The sequence below is a fragment of the Erpetoichthys calabaricus genome, chromosome 2 (assembly GCF_900747795.2).
Source record: "Erpetoichthys calabaricus chromosome 2, fErpCal1.3, whole genome shotgun sequence".
Taxonomy (NCBI): domain Eukaryota; kingdom Metazoa; phylum Chordata; class Cladistia; order Polypteriformes; family Polypteridae; genus Erpetoichthys; species Erpetoichthys calabaricus.
Genome location: NC_041395.2, coordinates 187,567,800 through 187,577,799, shown reverse-complemented (window position 1 = coordinate 187,577,799; position 10,000 = coordinate 187,567,800). Strand labels below are relative to the sequence as shown.

General features: G+C 35.4%; 1 protein-coding gene across 1 annotated transcript in view; it reads right to left on the bottom strand.

Moving 5' to 3' along the window:
• pidd1 (p53-induced death domain protein 1) overlaps positions 1-10,000 on the bottom strand; it is an 81,611-nt gene that overhangs the window by 71,041 nt on the left and 570 nt on the right. The gene's annotated exons all lie outside the window — the stretch shown is intronic.

Sequence of the window (10,000 nt, the reverse complement as noted above, 5' to 3'; positions counted from 1 at the left end):
TCAGTCAGTGAGGGCTTTGCCTTTTATTAGTATAGATATATATATATATATACATACATACATACATATACACACATACATGCACTTACAATAACATAGAAATCAATATAAACAACATTAACATCATTATCATATGAGAATATGAAGTAATATATAAGAAGCACATTTCATATAAATATAAATTATTAAACAGTAAAATCTTCTTCTATAATTTGCTACCATGGCTATTCGTTTGTCTGTCCAGGATTTTAAATCACTTGTAGCTGGCAAACCGTTTCACCTATTGACTTGAAATCTGGTACACATATAGTACGTCACGTCTGCTATCCGTTTTATGGGTGATGATTGTATTACTCTTTTTATCTTTATTTTATTTTATTGTAGAATCAACTCCTATCTGCGCACACAAGGGCGGCCGTGGGCGGATGCATATGGTGTTTTCACTCCATGTTATCGTGCATTGCGCTGTCACTGGTATTTTGATAAAAGAATTTGAACAACATATAAGAAGCGTATAAATTATTAAACAGTAAAACATTAACATTTAAGAAGTAAAGTTACATTGAGTACTACAGCAGTGCCTTCGGGTATACCTCATTTTTTCTTTGCCCATTACATGCTTAAATGTATACATTTTTTGGTGTACCTACCCGAGAACACGCGACATATAACCGACCGTGGGAGAAGCATGGATTTTAAACACGCGTTGAGTTCATCTGCTGGTCTCCCTCGTGGAATAACTGGTAATGTTTGACTAAAATCTACAGGGAGTAAAACGACATTACCTCCTTTTTTTTTTTTTTACGATCTCTGAGATCTTGCTTTTTTCGGTTCAAGGCTTCATAAGCTCTTTTATGTTCCATGGTGTACTTATCCCAAACCATCATCTTTGAATGTTGCAAGACTTTCGCCTTGTATGTAGATTGGGGTAATTACATTCATTGCATTCCTAGTCTGAATTACAATCTGATTGTATGGGTGGTTACCTGGCAGGTAACGCTTATGCTTGGTCATCAAGCCGTCTAACATCCGCTACGTGCCCTCTTTTAATTGCGAGAAGCAGATATATATAGCCAAATTCTCGCTCTTCGTTGCGGCGAAGTACTGCTTTTAATTTTTTATTAAGAATAAAAGAAAACCTTTTTAAACGGATCGAAAATATACCAATAAAAATTTGTTAAGGATCTGTTTTTTTGTGAAGCTCCCTTTTCACAGCTGTCGCGCTACGGCGTGTGTTTCGTTTATTTGACAGTATGTAGATCGTGGTAATTACATTCATGGCATTCGTTTTCTGAATCACAATCTGATTGTATGGGTGGTTACCTGCCAGGTCACGCTTGTGGTTTGTCAGCAAGTCGCCTTACGTCCGCCACGTGCCCTCTTTCTGTTCCCAGAAGCAGATCATAGAATGGTTTTAATAGTTTACCTTCAAATAATGCAAAGAGTATGCGACATGTGTTTCTCCCTAATTCTGGGCTCATCAGGCGTACACACTCACTGCATCCCCTCTCGGGAATCGAATCTCTATCGTCAGCGCCAGAGGTGAAGCCCCTAACGTTGCTACGCTACGGCGTGTGGTTCGTTTATATCTCGTGTCTTCTCATTAAACTTTTATCTCGCGAATATGTTATTGCAATCCGCAGCGGGAGCGTTTCTATAAACTTAATTTAAACTTACGTTTTACACCGTGCTTTTTTCCCTTATGAAGATGTTTGTATGCTTCACTCGCTCGCTTCTTATTGTTTCGCTGCCTTCTCAATTGTTTAATGAATTTTTTGTTCTTCGCGGTTTGCGGCTCTTCCTTCATTTCTCCCTACTGCGTTCTTTTATCTCGCGAATATGTTATTGCAATCCGCAGCGGGAGCATTTCTATAAACTTAATTTAAACTTACGTTTTACACCGTGCTTTGTTTCCCTTATGAAGATGCTTGTATGGTTCACTCGCTCGCTTCTTATTGTTTCGCTCCCTTCTCAATTGTTTAATGAATTTTTTGTTCTTCGCTGTTTGCGGCGCCAGATTTGAAGCCCCTAACGTTGCGGTCAGCAAGTCGGCTAACATCCGCCATGTGCCGTCTTTCAGTTGCGAGAAGCAGATCATAGAATGGTTTTAATAGTTTACTTTCAAATAATGCAAAGAGTTTGCGACATGTGTTTCTCCCTAATTCTGGACTCATCAGGCATACACACTCACTGCATCCGCTCTCGGGAATCGAATCTCGAACGTCAGCGCCAGAGGTGAAGCCCCTAACGTTGCGCTACGGCGTGGGGTTCGTTTATACCTCGTGTCTTCTAATTAAACTTTTATCTCGCGAATATGTTATTGCAATCCGCAGCAGGAGCGTTTCTATAAACTTAATTTAAACTTACGTTTTACACCGTGCTTTTTTCCCTTATGAAGATGCTTGTATGCTTTACTCGCTCGCTTCTTATTGTTTCGCTCCCTTCTCAATTGTTTAATGAATTTTTTGTTCTTCGCTGTTTGCGGCTCCTCCTTCATTTCTCCCTACTGCGTTCACAGTCTTTTCACGTGATTACGTGGGAGGCGTGATGACGTGACACTCAACTCCTCCTCCCACGGCCATCGAGCTGCCGTCCATTACAGTATATTGTGAAAAAAGAGGTTCCAGTTATGGCCATTACGCGTTGAATTTCGAAATGAAACCTGCCTAACTTTTGTAAGTAAGCTGTAACGAATCAGCCTGCCAAATTTCAGCCTTCCACCTACACGGGAAGTTGCAGAATTAGTGATGAGTCAGTCAGTCAGTCAGTCAGTGAGTCAGTGAGTGCTTTGCCTTTTATTAATTACTATAGATATACTGTAATATAATATATAATATTGCAGAATGTCAAACAGGGCTGTCATTTTGAAAGTCACTATCATAAGATAATTTGAATGTAATACAAAAATGACTAATTCAAAGCCAATAATTCACATGTGAATGTAGAACAGTTGTTTTCTTTACCTCCCACTAATTTCTGCATTGACATACTCTGCAATTTTGCCATATTTTACTGATCTGTTTTTACACATAACTTTCACAATCAACCTTCAGTTTCTTAAACACACGCCTTCTCAATGCATTTTAGGACATTTTTTTTTCTACCTCACAGCTCTCCTTGCAGATCTACAGTAGAACCAAGAACATATTTTTTAAATTCATTCTGCTTCTGATTCTTTTCCAATTCACTCCTGTACCTGAGATTATTGACTTACCACTGTTTTAAGACAGAATTGTTAAGTATTCATCTCACTAAACAAAAGCTGGTTTCCCTTATCATTAATGAAACTGAAAAATAAGTGCCATATTTATGATCTTGCTTTTATTATTATAAAGGAATTAATATTACAAAATACATTTTTGTGTCAACAATGCTCATTTAGCCACCTTGTTTGACACAAAATTTCAGGCATAGTTTGAGGTGACTCAACATACACTGCATAAAAAATAAATAAATTTAAAATATTTATGTTCAGATCACGTGTATTAAATTTTTGCTGCTACATGGGGGGTTTGGCGTTTTGGAAGAGAAAATCATTTTGGTTTAGTCTCACATATTACTCTTTGACTTGTCCCACCCATACAGTACCAGTGAACTGGTTTCCCAAGGTGCAAACTATAAAGCCATGTCCTGCACAACTTAACTAATGTCCAAGTTTCTTGTGCTTTACTTTAAAACTTTGCTTTGTATTGTTTGGTAACACATTAGTTTCTTGATAAACCCTCAAACTTATTTTTGCAGAATTTTTCTAAATTACCATGAATAAAGCCATTTTTAAAATAATTTACTTTTTCCACTTGTGAAACATATAACCTTAGAGTGCTTCAGTTTACTAAAAGAGAAATGGGCAGTCACGCTTCTTCGGACTTCCTAGAGCTAAAAGAAGCATGAGAAATTTTGTCTAGGATAACTACAGGAAATTCAAGATGTTCCCAGCTCTACTTTCTTTTTCATCTCGTCACTATCTGTGCACTAAGAAATCCATGTTTGTGAATGGCTGTGTTTACAAGTATCACATTCATTTAAGTCTTCACATGTCTTTAAAGCAATAGTGAACAATTTATATGCACTCAATACTTTACTAACGCACCATGAGAACAAGTAATAATATCAATAATACCATGATAACAGTGTATATACAAAAAATAAATAAATAAATAAAATGAAGCACCCAGAATATTAAGCTCGGCTGTATTACATTTGTTGTAACTGCAAAAGGAAAACAAGGGGATCCAAACTGGGTTTAGGCCAGTCTGTTTACTAATGTCCTATGCTATCCCGCAACACTTAGCTGGCATGCTGTGCTGAGAATTATTAAAATAAATCTGGCACAGCATATCTAACCCATTATCCAAAAGTTTTTTTTTGTTTTTTTTTTAAATTGTGTTTACAATCTTTGAGCAATCACAAATGATATTTTTTGCAATCTACTCCTTTTCTTTCATCATGTCACCTGTGTTTTCAAGTTTCAGAATTCTGCTTGAGTCATGAGCAGGTCCTGATTTAAGGACACACCACAAGCAAAAAAAGTAATAATATGAATAATAAAAAAATATTTAAATATTTCAAGATTACACATGACAAACATATATCTGGCGCCTATAACATTTAAGCAATTTTTGAATATATTTGAAAGTTTACTTTCCTTTTTGATCTGAAAATGTGAACCTGAATTTCTAGCTAAAATGACAGCCCTACTTCCTAGGAAGGGATGAATGGCTAGTTGGCCAAGGTCAGTAGAGCTGTGACTATGTCTATTATAACCAACCCTGGCCCCACAAAAAGATTTATTTTCTCATGGAATGCCATCAGGAGGAATTTATGGTTTCCTCTCCTCTGCTATCAACTCAATATTTCTCAATTATAGTGTTAATGAATTTATATTGTTAGGACTGTTACATTAACCAAATTGAAGCTGCTCTATTTTACTGTAAGATTAGTCTAATCTGCATTTTTATGTATGTAACTAGTGCAATTTACAGTACATTATAGCTGCAAATCTGTTATAGCACTCTGGGCCACAGTGAGGAGTATTACAGAAAAATGAATGGAATATATCTCCATTTTCTCAAAGCAACTACAAACCTTGTATTTTTATTTCTGAGCTTACATCACACAATGTTATAACTTTGATACCAACAACAGCCTTTTATTTCTTTTTTATTCTGAAAGAGCAGTTACATTATTAAGTTAAATTGTGCAGAATTTTAAAATAAAAATTGACTAAATCTGATAAAAAGAGCTTGGTTATTACTTCAAGACCTAACTGCGGTCATGTATAACAAGCTAGAATGGTTTCTAGTGGGAAATTTATTTGCACCACTTAACATGTTTATATTAAAGCCTTTGCAGTTTACTGTAGTTTCATACAGCATATGCTAAAGGTATGTGAAACCCAAGGATTATTGCGAGTATTAGAAAAGAAAATAAATGACCAGGAGCCAGGATGAGAAAAAAATACTGAACATCACAAATAAAAACGGCAAAAGAATAGCAAAAGGTCAAGGACAAAAATAGAGTACATGCAAAAAAAAATCTGAAAATAAGAACTTTTTCTTGCAGTGCCAACTACCACTAAAGACTCAATATTTATTTTTTTAAAAAGATTTATCCACCAAGGGAAACTGAACACATCAACCACTACCATATTTAGTCCAAAAGATAGCAGACGTCAAAAGCCACGACAATCGCAACAACATGTGACCAACCTGGAATGGCATCCTGAAAAAATAACAACAACACAACAACAAAAACAAAAAAAGACAAATCAAATAATTTAAAAAAATAAAAAAGCAAAATGAAAGCAAGGTCTGAATCCACACACAATACAGAAAAAAATTAAGGTAAAAAAAATAGAGTAGCTTAGTTAAACCAGTTATTAGTACTTCATTCTTTCAGAGACCTTCGCCAAATGTTTTAAATGAATATGCATAAAAATTTCAATAAAATTTATACACTTAGATGCTTTTATTCAAAAGGAATTACAAAAGAGGTCAAACAATCAACGTAACATCAGTCTGGGGATTACTTTGAAACAAGTATTACAGAAGAAGGTTACAAAATTGATTGTATATTTGTCTTAAAAAATGCCATTAGTGAAAGTTAATAAAAGGAGATAATTCTGAACGGAATGGGCACATGCACCTCTAACATGAGACACCATGTACTCTGGTAATGAGCTGCATATCTCGTAAACCATCACAAAATGGAAAAATGTCATGATTTGCAATCTTAAATATCCTACTTTGTTGGTTTTCACCTACAGGAAATGCAGGGATGTGGAAATATTCAGTAAACAGATACATATTTTTTTTCCCAGACTCAGAAAGGTTATGACTTGAGCTACTGTTGTCAGTTAAAAAGGCAGGAGAAAGTTCTAAACACAACACTAGCTATCATTACTTTGAGAAAATCAAACCCAAAATGAGCCAGACTGTGCGGTATCTCATCTAACCCTAAATGTAACCCAAGGAAATACATCATTGTACTGTACATATACTGCATATGTAGCAAGTCTCATCATGCACACAAAGCTAATCATATCAAGGGAGTTGAATGTTAATGAGCATATATTCACAAAAAAGCAGTTAACAACTGTGCCTTAAGTTATATCCTCACAACAACTGTTTTTCAAGCCTAATCCCAGGGGAATCATTTTAGCTGCAAGCTTTTGTATTAATCATATAATCAGATGGAGAATCTGGCATGTAATTGGTTTTAATTAATTACATGAGCTGCTCAAATTCTGGAAGGTCAGTCTGTCAAAATTTGTATTATCTACTGTCTAAGAAAAAGACACATGCATTTTACACTAAAGAAAAGAATATTTCTACTGATTTGATCACTTCTTTTATTTACTTATTTTCAAAATATATTTTAAAGCTATATCCATTTTCTTCATCACATACAGGAGGAACTATGATGTTAATTGTTAAAACAGGAGCAGTTAAAGGATAAGTTCTTGATTCAGAAGGGAATGGCCATTACGAGAAAGTCAGTCAGACATTCTCCAACCCGCCATATCCTAACACAGGGTCACAGGGGTCTGCTGGAGCCAATCCCAGCCAACACAGGGCGCAAAGCAGGAACAAATCCCAGGCAGGGTGCCAGCCCACCGCAAGGCACACACACACACTAGAGACAATTTAGGATTCCCAATGCATTTAACCTGCATGTCTTTGGACTGTGGGAGGAAACCCATGCAGACACGGGGAGAACATGCAAACTTCACGCAGGGAGGACCCGGGAAGCGAACCCAGGTCTCGTTACGGTGAATAAACAACATAGGGTATTTCTAACATTACAAAATTGAATCTAGGAAATAAACAAGAAATTCATCAAGAACTTTAATTAAAAGGTGATGGTTTTGGAATATTTATTAACACAAAAACCTGCAACAAATGATGGTAGACAGAATAATAGCCACAGCTGTTTTTCAGTTACTATGTGTAGTAAAGAAAAATGTCATAAAGACATCATTATCTAAATGTGGAAAAGGATTTTGAAGAATCAATATAAAGTAATAAGAAAATTAGATTATTTTGGTAATTTTTTTTAGAAAGATTAACATTAATTTCTTCCAAGGTAAAGTAATATTATAAATTATCATTAAACAAACAAATAAAATACAAATAACACATAGTAATACGCCAGGCTAACACCATGGATCATTAAAAAAAAAACACAAAAAAAACATAGCTACATTTTAATTCTACTCCAAAAAGACTCTACATGCATACAATTATATTCTTCATCTACTGTATTTGTAATCACTATTAATGTCCACATTTACCTGCTTTCTTTTCTGGTTTCATTGTGGTGGCACTTTGCTGCACCACCACCTGACCAAATACTGTGCAGCAGCCTGTTATGCTAAAATGAAAACAGAAACCCTAACTATCCATGAAACCCACTGCATTGAATCTTCTAAGATGAAGCCTAAAAAACAACAATGAATGACTTAAATACACTTATGCTATGTAGAATGCCTAGAGTGGGCTAGATGGTCTTTTGGCCTTCAAACCCATGCGGATTTTGGTTTTGTGTTTCTGTTCTCCCTGGCCATCTGACCTTATCATCAGATTTATCTTTAGAAGACTTAAAAAAAAAAAAAAAACACACTATATATAAGCACTCTACTTTTCTATTTATTATATATTGTATGCCAAGTGCGTACAGATTTTTTTTTATTTATTCACTATTATTTTTTTATCTAATTTTAATTTGTTTTTCTTTTCTTGTAACTATTTCTTTGACATTTTGTAAAACTATATTTTGTATATGAAAATGTTCCTTTTAAAGAAATTTGTTGTTCTCCTGAAGAAGATTCAATATGTGAAATGTTTAAACATATACATAGTACTTGAAGTGGACCAGTTTTCACCAATTCGCAGTACTGACACCTCTTCTAATTTCAACAGAGTACTGGCACCTTTTCAGAAATCTTGATGTGAAAACTTCATGGGAGACCCAAAGCCCAGAATGCGCAATGGATATTGTTGTAGGGTACCACACTGACACCTTATCTAAGTGTACTATTGAGTACCGGCAACTTTTCAACAATCTTCTCAGGGGAAACTTACATTGTTGCAATTCAATGACAGGTGATGGAAGTATCACTATCCCAGCATGTTTTATTAGTGTGCCAGTAAGCACTAGCACCTCTATATAAATCTTTATAGGTATCCACTCTGTGATTCAACATTGCTGTATCTTCATAAATAATGTACCACCAGTAATTTGGTTCCATTTCAAGCACTGCATATGCATGAAGTCTAAAAAAAATTCTTAATTATTTAATGAAACTTAGGAAAATGGTATGCTTTCTGCTGAACAGTACAGTACCACTTAGGAAAACAGGTCATAATTAATTGGATCCAATATTTTTCTGGTCAATTTAATTCAATTTTAAACTTTATAAATTAGTAGTCACAATGACTAACACCAGGTTATGTTGTTTAATTAGGTATATGAAAATTTAAAATCAATTCCAAAATGATTTTCCTTAAGGAAGGTCTACTTTCATGTTATAAATGTACATGATGGAATTAAAAACACTATAACTGGGGCACAAATAAAACCCCATCTTTTAACAATTTTCTTCAATAAGACGATTATGGATAACATGGTAAATATTTATTATACAGTTTTACTTCTTTCCCATTTCAAAGGCGTGTACGTTTAACTACAGATTCCAAACAGACGTAGTATGCCCTGCGATGGACTGGCGCCCCTGGGACAGAGTTGGTTCTTGCCTTGCGTCAGATGTTGTCGGGACAGACTCCGAGGTCTCCCTCCCTCACCATTAATTAAGTGGATTACGTAGGGAAATCTCAGACGCACGTAGACTAGGAAGTAAAGTATTTAGTAAAGCGGTCTGAGATCAACATCTGGGATGATAGTAAAGCATTTCACCCTCCAGACAGCAGATGGCAGTAACTTACTTTAAGTTAAAAAAAAAGAGAAAATCTGTCAACTACCACATAAAAAAATTTAACCACCTGATCTTAAGAAATGCCACATGATCAAAATATCCAGTTTGGTTGGCATAGGTAGAAGATACCATCCAAAACTGTCACCCTGGGGCTCAGTTTGACTTTCTACTTTAAGAACGGCAGTGATTGCGTTTCTATTAAGCCGGTTTTAAAGCACTAAAAGCGCATATCAGCTGCATGCCTTCGGACGTTCTTTAAATGAAGTTGGCACATTTGCACGTATCACGATTAAACACATATGTCGTGTGGAGTTTCTACACGGTTTTAAATACTATTTGAGAAATGGGTTGTGTTTCATCAGGAAAGTGTATGTACCTCCTTTCACATATGGTCATAGTGTGCTTTTGTTCGACGCATATTCGGACAGTCATAACATGTAGTAATGCAACGGACTAGAAGCGTAACTAGAAGCTTGGAGAAAAATTACTTCCCAGCGCTGCCTTTATTAAAAACATAAATCTTTTGTTGGTCAAAAGACTAAGTGACTATGAACATTTACCAAAAAA